This window comes from Macadamia integrifolia, unplaced genomic scaffold (genome assembly GCF_013358625.1).
Source record: "Macadamia integrifolia cultivar HAES 741 unplaced genomic scaffold, SCU_Mint_v3 scaffold2368, whole genome shotgun sequence".
Taxonomy (NCBI): domain Eukaryota; kingdom Viridiplantae; phylum Streptophyta; class Magnoliopsida; order Proteales; family Proteaceae; genus Macadamia; species Macadamia integrifolia.
The window spans coordinates 61,239-73,420 of NW_024868664.1; the positions used below are offsets into that span (position 1 = coordinate 61,239).

The 12,182-nt window shown below is 42.4% G+C and overlaps 2 pseudogenes; both read left to right on the forward strand.

Annotated features, from left to right (window-relative positions):
• The window catches only part of LOC122066390, a 4,668-nt pseudogene extending 2,045 nt beyond the window's left edge, over nucleotides 1-2,623 (forward strand).
• A 6,585-nt stretch (nucleotides 2,624-9,208) lies between these two features.
• LOC122066391 lies at nucleotides 9,209-10,694 on the forward strand (annotated as a pseudogene).
• The last annotated feature ends 1,488 nt before the right edge of the window (nucleotides 10,695-12,182 follow it).

A 12,182-nucleotide genomic window follows, 5' to 3' on the forward strand; every position in this document is an offset into this window, starting at 1 on the left:
TTATTCAGTGAACCGTGCCTGCCAGTTCATGCATGCCCCCTCCAAAGACCATTGGACACTAGTCAAACAGATTCTACGCTATCTCTAAGGTACCAAGGATCATGGGTTGTTCATCTCCAAATCTAGTTCCCTCCAATTACAAGCATTCTCTGATGCTGCCTGGGCTGGTGACAGTGCGGATCGCAAATCCACAGGAGGATATACCATCTATATGGGTCCTAATCTGATCTCCTGGGCCTCTAAGAAGCAGAAGATAGTTGCATGCTCCTCCACCGAGTCTGAGTACAAAGTAGTGGCTGATGTCTATGCCGAACTCACTTGGCTTCGCTCACTCTTTGAGGAATTAGGGATCTCTGTTCTCATGGCACCCATTCTTTGGTGTGAAAACATTGGGGCTACTTACCTTTCGGTCAATCCGGTCTTTCATGCTCGTACCAAGCATGTTGAAATTGACTTCCACTTCGTTCGTGATAAAGTCGCCTCCAAGGAACTTCAAGCGTAGTTCATTTCAACACATAACCAGATAGCCGATATCCTTACTAAAGCTCTCAGCTCTACACGGTTCTCCTTTCTACGGGACAAGCTGCGGATTCGACCATTCAAACCCCTACCTTGAGGGGGTGTATCAGGACAGTTAGCATCCCACTCAAACTCAACCTCTAGAGTCATACTCACACTCAACAACCTCTCCTACATTGTAGGCATTTTCAGTGAGCACAAACTCTAGAGACTATTTGTAGTCCAAGACTACCTCATGAGACAACAAAGTTGGAATAGGACTCTCACATGTGATAATAGGCTTTCTGTCCATTACTCATATATGTTAACAGAGTCCTACCCTATTACTATTAGAGTTTGAGTCTCCCACATGTGATCATAGAATTTATCTATAACTCAATAACTGTAATCTCTATATAAGAGTACTATTGTACAATCATTAAAGTTAATGCCAATATACAATTTCAACAAGCCAAGTGTAGACGCTTGCATGAACTAGCTAAACATAAGGGAAACTGGATCTGTTGTCTATGTATCCTTTGGAAGCATTTCTGAACTTGGAGATGAGCAAATGAAAGAACTAGCTTCATGTCTCAAGGATAGCAATATTCATTTCTTGTGGGTAGTGAGACAATCAGAGCAGAATAAGCTTCCGACCAATTTTGTGGAAGAGACTCTGGAGAAGGGATTGGTGGTCTCATGGTGTCCTCAGTTGGAGTTGTTGTCCCATAAGGCTTTGGGATGTTTTGTGACACATTGTGGGTGGAATTCAACGTTGGAATCCTTGAGCTTAGGTGTACCAATGGTGGGATTGCCGCAATGGACTGATCAACCAACGAATGCAAATTGTCTCAAGGATGTTTGGGGAATGGGATTTAGAGCCAAGGTGGATGAAAAGGGGGTTGTCGTAAGGGAAGAGATAGAAGCATGTATTAAGGAAGTTATGCAAGGAGAGAAAGGAAAAGAGATTAGAAAGTGATGGGGGCATTTCTCCCAAACCATGGGGCGGCCAAGGAGCGAACTAACGAATGCTGCACTGCTACCCCAGCCCTTATCTGCCCGAGCTATCACCTCGGCATCTCATCTGGCCGTGCTTCCGCCTCAGCCCTCTATTAGCTCGAGCTGCCACCTCAGCCCTCATCTGGCCGTGCTGTCACCTCAGCATCTCATCTGGCCGTGCTGACGCCTTGGTCCTCCATCAGCCCAAGCTGCCACCTCGGCCCTCATTTGGCCGTGCTGCCACCTCGGCCCTCATCTGGCTGTGCTGCCACCTTAGCCCTCCATCAGCCTGAGCTGCCACCTAAGCCCTCATCTGGCTGTGCTGCCACCTTTGCCCGACGTCAAGAAGCAAGGTTCCCAGAAACGTGCTCTCATCCACTCCTACATTCAAGGATCGTAATCCCTAATCACAAGGATATGACTCTATCCATTACACATCACCAGAGGCATCCACTTCTCCCACATTGGCACTTCCGAGATAAGAGGGGAATATTCCCTTGGTATACCCTAGGATCTGAAAAATTCCCAGCATCAGAGAGTTGTCCCTCTCCAAGACTCCACACCCAGTAGGACTCTCCACAAACTTCCTCCTTTCTCCATTCCATCAGTGGCCTATAAATACCAAGGTAAGCCTCCATTGAAGGGGATCAATTACTTCTTTTTTGACTGAAAACTCTCTTTAGTATCTGTTGTGGAAAGATTTGACTTGGGCATCGAAGAGTCCCCCGTCGGGTCAGCTCGGCTCTCCCCTATCTTCTCTTTTGTGCAGGTCGGTTGGAGCATCTGGAACTACAAGGAATATCACCCGGTCAATTATTTGGTACAACAAAATGAATAGTATCAAATGGAAAGAGCTTGCCAAAGAGGCCGTCGATGAGGGTGGAAGTTCAGATAAGAACATTGAAGAATTTGTTGCTTTATGTCATGCCTCTTGAAGGTTTCCGTTCTTTTTTTTTTTTCCCCAATAAACCCTAAAGGTGTATGTGAAGTTATGCAAGGAGAGAAAGGAAAAGAGATTAGAAAGGATAGTATCAAATGGAAAGAGCTTGCCAAAGAGGCAGTAGATGAAGGTGGAAGTTCAGACAAGAACATTGAAGAATTTATTGCTCTATGTCATGCCTTTTGAAGGTTTCTGTTCGTTTTTTCTTTTTCTTTTGTCCAATAAACCCTGATGGTGCCCGTGAATTGATGTAATTGTGTAATTCATATCGACTCATTGTTCTTTCTCAAATAAATGAATATTTTCTTTTTTTCTTTTTAATCAAAAGATCATTTATATTAAAGAGAAAAATCAAGGTAAAAAAAAAAACTATACAAGAAGAATGCTAAAGACTAATAAGGACATCAAAACAATGGTTGCACTATATCGCCTACAAACAATGAGTGAAGTCTAATCAACCGGATTACACGTTCGGACCATGTAATAGTGGCAGCCTCATGCTTTTTATTTTTGTTATAATAGGAGAGTTAATGATGTGATTTTACAAGAGAGAGAGAAGAGAGAAGAGAGAGAGAGAGATTTGCAGAAGATATTGAGGCCACGTGTGTGAGGGAGGGATGGGGAGAATGAGAGAAAAACTACCGAAGAACGACGAGTTGTTAGCTAACCTATCAGACCTAATGTATTTATGGACATGATCAACATAGACTGAGATAGAACACCCTTAGGCTGTCAAGGAGCTAGACCTGATAGAGCGTCCTCACCATCAGCCATAGAAGATTAAATATGACTAACAACCAAAGGCCTAGGTTGAATCATCTTTTAGCAAAACCAGAAAGAGGTTGAAGAGCTTAGAATGGTCTAGCTGTATTACTTTTAGGTTGTGATTCATTTAAGAATTTCTCTTTGTATTTGTTTGTATTTGGCATGTCGTGAGTCAAAGGGAAGATTCAGTTTTTTTAATTTCAAAATTTTTCTGCAGAATTGTGAAGTTTCTCTTTGCTTAAATAAATAAATAAATAAATAAATCTATAAATCTTGCCTAAGACATAAGAAAACATGAGAAAATATAAAAAAATTTCTTTGCTTTTCTTTTCTTCTCTTCTAATGTAACTAAACATACATACTTTTTTTTTTCCTCACCATTTCATTTCATTTCTTTTCTTTTCCTTTCCTTTATAGATTATTTTTTCTTTTCTTTTCTTTTCTCCTATTGGCTATCAAACATAGCCAAAGTGTTGAAATAAATTCACTTCACCCAATAGAATTTTTCTTTTCTTGCAACCCTCTATGAGCTTAATGATAGTAGTAATGTTCCCCTCTTTTACTATCCTAATACTGAGCTAGCTCTCTCTCTCTCTCTCTTTTGGCTTAAGATCAGCGAATGAATTATAATAAAGGATGAAAGAAAAATTACAATTGCTATGATGACAGCCCAAAATCATAAATATAGGGTCAACCCATCCACCTTTGGCATTACCATTAGCAAATAGGAAGACCTTAGAAAAGAGAAAACACTCAAGTAAACCTGAAACGAGGTTTACCAAGAGCATCCCAACTTAAGTAATCCAACGAGCTCATATCATTCTCACCTCATTCTTTTACGGATAGATGGAATCCCAACTGCATGTGTGAATAAAAATGACCTCTCTTGGCCTTTCTACAAGAAGAACACATCAAAATCTTGATATTCTTTCAGACCTCCTCGAAAGAAGTGAAAGGGATCAATGATCTCTATTGACCGAGAGTAGCCACCTAGATTGGTTCTAGAACCCAAAACAAAATTAAACTAGTACTCCACTTCGAATTGATATAATTGAAGGCTAGAAACTATGTTAGGTTGCCTAATGAAGGTGTTATAGACCTGGGTATACCCGGTAGAGACTGCAGTTCAACCATAAATATTGTGTTTTATAAATGGCCCAACTAATACAAATTAAGTGCACCTGATATACAAAGGCAAATGGAGGAAATATATGACATAGCCTCTATCCAGCCGTGCTATATGGTCAGTATATATTAAAATAAAGCATATATGATGATATTCTAAAACTAATATCCTAGAATAACATTGATACATACTGAAAATTATGGAAAATCATCATCGGTAACATACATATGTACGCATATAAGCATATTAAGCAGTCTAAGCATAAGAATTAAATCATACAAAGTTTACCCCAAAAAAAAAAAAAAAAAAGAAGAAGAAGAAAGAGCCCAACGTCCCTCTCTCACCTATTGTTTAATCCACACCCCACTATCTCCAATAACACACGCCTCCCCCTTATTCCTCTCTTGCAAAAAAATAAAAAATAAAAAAATAAAAAACTGCAACAAAACCCCAACCCACGTCCCTTTTCTCCCTTCCATTCTCAAAAAAAAAGAAAACCCGCACATACAAAACCCAATCCCTAATGACCGAACCACCTCCTCCCTCTTCTACCATGGCCGAACCATTTCCACCTCCCACATCCCTATCTGGTGCTCATCATATGATATCTCTAAAGCTCACATCTAAGAACTATGTTTATTGGCGCACACAGGTCGTACCCTATCTCACTGGCCAACTCCTCTTCGACTATGTCACTGGTGACAATCGTTGCCCTCAAGACCCTATCAAAGCCAAGGCATGGCATGAACAAGAAGCTTTTATTATGAGCCTTCTTATCGCCTCTCTCTCTGAATAGGCCTTTTCATTAGCAGTTGGATGGGCCACTGGTAAAGAGATCTGGGATGCACTCCATGCTGCATTCAATTCTCCGTCTACAACCAGGATTCTGTCTCTCAACGTCTCCCTTCAAAATCTGGTTCACAAACCAGATGAGACCATCGGAAGACTTTAACATCGGAAGACTTTAACATCCACATCTTCCGGGCTCTACGCAGTAAATATTAAGCCCTTGCCTCCATTACGATGGCACAAAAGAAGCCCATCTCCTACACCGATATGCATGGTCTCCTTATGAGTCACGAGAATCTTCTCCACTCACGTCTTCCCATTGTTGATCTTGCCATCGATGCATCAGCCCATGTCACTCACCAAGGTCATGGCCCTCTTTCCACTAGTGGTCGTGGTACAAGCTCCTCCCGAGGCCGTGGTCGTGGTTGTGGTAGTGGACTTGGTAGCTCTAATACATTCACTCACAATCTATGCACAATCTGTGGATGCACTAATCATCAGACAGACACTTGCTATTACCGCCCATAGGGACCTACCAGAGCCGTCATTCTACCTACCCCTCCCCATCCCTACAATTGGCCACCACCTCAACCCAATGCCTACCATACTACACCCTTCCTTACCCCTCAACCCCCTATCATCGCACCTCCACCCCATCACCCCACACCTCCACAATCCTTCACCACCTCTTGGATCCCTGATACTGGAGCCACCCACCATTTCACCCCTGACTTAACCCAATTCTCCACCTATTTTTCATACATTGGTAATAACCAACTTGTGGTTGGTAATGGTAAGGGTCTTCCTATATCTCACATAGGCACTGCTTCCATCTCTTCTCCCTCTCGTTCCTTTTCTCTTTCTACTATTTTACATGTTCCCCACTCTCACTTGTTCTTTATTATCTGTTTAGCAATTTTTCCATGAAAATAATGTTTACTTTGAGTTTCATTCTTCTTTTTTCTCTTTGAAGGATCTGAAGACCAATCAAACCCTCTTCACTGGACACAGTAAGCATGGTCTCTATTCCATTCCAGCATCACCTTATGCCAATCTAGCCTCTGCCTCATCTTTCAGTCGTTGGCATCATCGTTTAAGGCACCCTCATGAATGTGTCCTTCGTCTTATGTTACATAGTCATCAGCTCGTGAAGTCTCTTTCTTTATGTTCTACTTACCAAATGGGCAAAGCTAGTAGATTGTCACTACGTGAAACTAATACTCGTAGTTCCTCTCATTTGGATTTCATTTTTAGTGATGTATGGGGCCCCCACCTCACAGCTTCTTCAAATGGGAATCATTATTTTGTTATATTTGTTGATGACCATACTAAATATATTTGGTTTACTGCTTTAAAGTTGAAGTATGATGTTTACTCTGCCTTTCGTACTTTTCAGGCCTTAGTTGAACGTTAATTTTCTCACTCCATTAAGGCCATTCAAACTGATTGGGGGGGGGGGGGAGAATTCCGTACTCTCCCATCTTACTTTGCCAAGTTGGGCATCCAACACAAGTTATCTCGCCCTCATACTCATGAGCAACAGGGAAAAGTTGAACATCGTAATAGGCATATTGCTGAAACTGGGATTACCCTACTATCCCATGCAATTGTTCCCCAGGCTTACTGGGATTATGCCTTTGAAACTGTGGTCTTTCTCATCAATCGCATGCCCTCCTCTGTCACAGGTAACAAATCCCCCCCATCAGTTAGTTACAGGCAATTCTCTGGACTACTCTTTTCTAAACTTTGTATGCCTTTGTTATCCATGGCTCTGTCCTTACAATCATCACAAGGTTGAACCCCGTTCTGCCTCATGTGTTTTCTTAGGATATAGCCCTTCCCATCATGGTTATCGTTGTATAGATCTCATCATCCGTCGTATCTAAACATCTCGCCATATCAGATTTGACGAATCTACTTTCCCATTTCACACTGCATCACCATCCTCCTCAACCCAACCCCCTCCTACTACCCCTCCCCCATGGGGCATTGCACCTAACATACCTACCCCTCAACCTCACCCTAGTCCTCCACCTACCCTTCCAAACCCACCCATCCCTCTCCCTGCCACCTCAGTACCGCCCCTACCCATACCACCCTCTCCCATATCCCATCCTTTCTCACTTCACCTAACCCTAACTGGCCCTAACCCTGACTCCTCCACCACCCTACCCCGCCCCGTCCTACCAAAACCCTACACGATCTCTATGCTGACCCCTAACCCTCTCTACCACCACCTCACCTGACCCGATTGAACCTACATGCTTCTCCCAGGCCCACAAGGTTCCTCATTGGTGCTCTGCTATGTCTAATGAATTTAATGCTTTATTACGTAATGGTACTTGGTCTCTTGTGCCTTACAGGGAAATATGAATCTGGTTGGCTGCAAGTGGGTGTACCGCATCAAACAGAAGGCAGATGGCTCCCTTGAGCGATATAAGGTCTGTTTAGTTGCTAAAGGATTTCATCAACAACCTGGTCTTGAATATCATGTGACATTTAGCCCTGTCATAAAACCTATTACCATACGGACGATCCTCTCCTTGGCCATATCTAATGGATGGGTTGTTCGTCAGCTTATTCTATCTGAGGAAGTCTACATGGCTCAACCCCAGGGTTTTGAAGATGCCCTGTGCCCTAATCATATATGTCGCCTCCACAAGTCCCTCTATGGGCCCAAACAGGCTCCTAGGGCTTGGTTTCACAGGTTAACTGAGTTCCTCACTCGCTTTGATTTTCGGTCATCCCAAATTGATACATCACTGTTTATCTACATGCAGGGCTCTGTTGTCACATATGTCCTTGTCTACGTCGATGACATCTTGGTTACAGGGAACCAACCAACTCATGTTCAGACTCTCCTTCATCAGCTTGCTTCATAATTCTCTATCAAGGATCTTGGTCATCTCAGCTTTTTCCTTGGTATTGAAGCCCTATATCGGTCTGATGGTGTCCTCCTCTCTCAACACCGGTACATCACTAATCTCCTCTAAAGGGCTGGCGTAATTGACTGTAAGCCCGTCACTACTCCCATGGTCACCACCTTTGTAGCATCTTCCACAGGGGGTGTCCTTCTTTCGGACCCCACCAGGTATTGCTCCATTGTCGGTGCTCTCCAATACAGCACCTTCACCAGGCATGCTGTGGCTTATTCAATGAACCGTGCCTACCAGTTCATGCATGCCCCCTTCAAAGACCATTGGACACTAGTCAAACGGATTCTACACTATCTCTAAGGTACCAAGGATCATAGGTTGTTCATCTCTAAATCTAGTTCCCTCCAATTACAAGCATTCTCTGATGCTGACTGGGCTGGTGACAGTGCGGATCGTAAATCCACATGAGGCTATGCCATCTATATGAGTCCTAATCTGATCTTCTAGGCCTCTAAGAAGCAGAAGACAATTGCACGTTCCTCCACTGAGTCTCAGTACAAAGCAGTGGCTGATGCCTACGCTGAACTCACTTGGCTTCGCTCTCTTTGAGGAATTAGGGATCTCTGTTCCCATTGCACCCATTCTTTGGTGTGACAACATTGGGGCTACTTACCTTTCGGTCAATCTGGTCTTTCATGCTCGTACCAAGCATGTTGAAATTGACTTCCACTTCGTTCGTGATAAAGTCGCCTCCAAGGAACTTCAAGCGCAGTTCATTTCAACACATGACCAGATAGCCGATATTCTTACTAAAGCTCTCAGCTCTACATAGTTCTCCTTTCTACGGGACAAGCTACGGATTCGACCATTCAAATCCCCACCTTGAGGGAGTGTATCAGGACAGTTAGCGTCCACTCGAACTCAACCTCTAGAGTCATACTTACACTCAACAACCTCTCCTACATTGTAGGCATTTTCAGTGAGCTCAAACTCTAGAGACTACTTGTAGTCCAAGACTACCTCATGAGACAACAGAGTTGGAATAGGACTCTCACATGTGATAATAGACTTTCTGTCCATTACTCATATATGTTAACAGAGTCCTACCCTATTACTATTAGAGTTTGAGTCTCCCACATGTGATCATAGAATTTGTCTATAACTCAATAAGTGTAATCTCTATATAAGAGTACCATTGTACACTCATTAAAGTTAATGACAATATACAATTTCAACAAGCCAAGTGTAGACGCTTGCATGAACTGGCTAAACATGAGGGAAACTGGATATGTTGTCTATGTATCCTTTGGAAGCATTGCTGAACTTTGAGATGAGCAAATGAAAGAACTAGCTTCATGTCTCATGGATAGCAATATTCATTTCTTGTGGGTAGTGAGGCAATCAGAGCAGAATAAGCTTCCGACCAATTTTGTGGAAGAGACTCTGGAGAAGGGATTGGTGGTCTCATGGTGTCCTCAGTTGGAGGTGTTGTCCCACAAGGCTTTGGGATGTTTTGTGACACATTGTGGGTGGAATTCAACGTTGGAATCCTTGAGCTTAGGTGTACCAATGGTGGGATTGCCATAATGGGCTGATCAACCAACGAATGCAAATTGTCTCGAGGATATTTGGGGAATGGGATTTAGAGCCAAGGTGGATGAAAAGAGGGTTGTAGTAAGGGAAGAGATAGAAACATGTATTAAGGAAGTTATGCAAGGAGAGAAAGGAAAAGAGATTAGAAAGTGATGGGGGCATTTCTCCCAAACCATGAGGCGGCCAAGGAGCGAACTAACAAATGCTGCACTGCTACCCTAGCCCTTATTTGCCCGAGCTGTCACCTCGGCATCTCATCTGGAAGTGTTACCGCCTTAGCCCTCTATTAGCCCAAGCTGCCACCTCGGCCCTCATCTGGCCGTGTTGTCACCTCAGCATCTCATTTGGCCATGCTGCCGCCTTGGTCCTCCATTAGCCCGAGCTGCCACCTCGGCCCTCATCTGGCCATGCTACCACCTCGGCCCTCATCTGGCTGTGCTGTCACCTCGGCCCTCCATCAGCCTGAGCTGCCACCTGAGCCCTCATCTGGCTGTGCTACCACCTCTGTCCGACGTCAAGAAGCAAGGCTCTCAGAAACGTGCTCTTATCCACTCCTACATTCAAGGATCGTAATCTCTAATCACAAGGATAGGACTCTATCCATTACACATCACCAGAGGCATCCACTTCTCCCACGTTGGCACTTCCGAGATAAGAGGGGAATATTCCCTTGGTATACCCTAGGATCTGAAAAATTCCTAGCATCAGAGAGTTGTCCCTCTCCAAGACTCCACACCCAGTAGGACTCTCCACAAACTTCCCCCTTTCTCCATTCCATCAGTGGCCTATAAATACCAAGGTAAGCCTCCATTGAAGGGGATCGATTACTTCTTTTTTGACTGTAAACTCTCTTGAGTATCTGTTGTGGAAAGATTTGACTTGGGCATCGGAGAGTCCCCCGTCGGGTCAGCCCGGCTCTCCCCTATCTTCTCTTCTGTGCAGGTCGGCTGGAGCATCTGGAACTACAAGGAAGATCACCCCGGTCAATTTTTGCTACAACAGAATGAATAGTATCAAATGGAAAGAGCTTGCCAAAAAGGCTGTCGATGAGGGTGGAAGTTCAGATAAGAACATTGAAGAATTTGTTGCTTTAAGTCATGCCTCTTGAAGGTTTCCGTTCTTTTTTTTTCCCCAATAAAGCCTAAAGGTGTATGTGAAGTTATGCAAGGAGAGAAAGGAAAAGAGATTAGAAAGAATAGTATCAAATGGAAAGAGCTTTCCAAAGAGGCAGTAGATGAAGGTGGAAGTTCAAACAAGAACATTGAAGAATTTATTGCTCTACGTCATGCCTCTTGAAGGTTTTTGTTCCTTTTTTCTTTTTCTTTTTCTTTTTCTTTTGTCCAATAAACCCTGATGGTGTCCGTGAATTGATGTAATTGTGTAATTCATATCGACTCATTGTTCTTTCTCAAATAAATGAATATTTTCTTTTTTTCTTTTTAATCAAAAGATCATTTATATTAAAGAGAAAAATCAAGGTAAAAAAAAAAAGAAAAACCATACAAGAAGAATGCTAAAGACTAATAAGGACATCAAAACAATGGTTGCACTATATCGCCTACAAACAATGAGTGAAGTCCAATCAAGCGGATTACACTGTCGGACCATGTAATGGTGGCAGCCTCATGCTTTTTATTTTTGTTATAATAGGAGAGTTAATGATGTGATTTTACAAGAGAGAGAGAGAGATTTGCAGAAGATATTGAGGCCACGTGTGTGGGGGAGGGATGGGGAGAGTGAGAGAAAAACTACCGAAGAATGACGAGTTGTTAGCTAACCTATCAGACGTATTTATAGACATGGTCAACATAGACTGAGATAGAACACCCTCAGGCTGTCAAGGAGCTAGACCTAATCGAGCGTCCTCACCATCAACCATAGAAGATTAAATATGACTAACAACCAAAGGCCTAAGTTGAATCATCTTTTAGCAAAACCAGGAAGACGCTGAAGAGCTCAGAATGGTCTCGCTGAATTACTTTTTGGTTGTGATTCATTTAAGAATTTCTCTTTGTATTTGGCATGTCGTGAGTCAAGGGGAAGATTCAGTTTTTTGAATTTCAAAATTTTTCTTTGCTTGAGTAAATAAATAAATCTTGTCTAAGATACAAAAAAACATGAGAAAATATAAAAACTTTTCTTTGTTTTTCTTTTCTTCTCTTCTAATGTAACTAAACGTACATACTTTTTTTTTTTCCTCACCATTTCATTTCATGTCTTTTCTTTTCCTTTCCTTTATAGATTATTTTTTCTTTTCTTTTCTCCTACTGGCTATCAAACATAGCCAAAGTGTTGAAATAAATTCACTTCACCCAATAGAATTTTCTTTTCTTGCAAACCTTTATGAGCTTAATGATAGTAGTAATGTTCCCCTATTTTACTATCCTAATACTGAGCTCTCTCTCTCTCTCTCTCTCTCTCTCTCTCTCTCTCTCTCTCTCTCTCTTTTTCTTTTTTGGCTTAAGATCAGCGAATGAATTATAATAAAGAATGAAAGAAAAATTACAATTGCTATGATGACAGCTCAAAATCATAAATATAGGGTCAACCCATCCACCTCTGGCATTACCATTAGCAAATAAGAAGACCTTAGAAA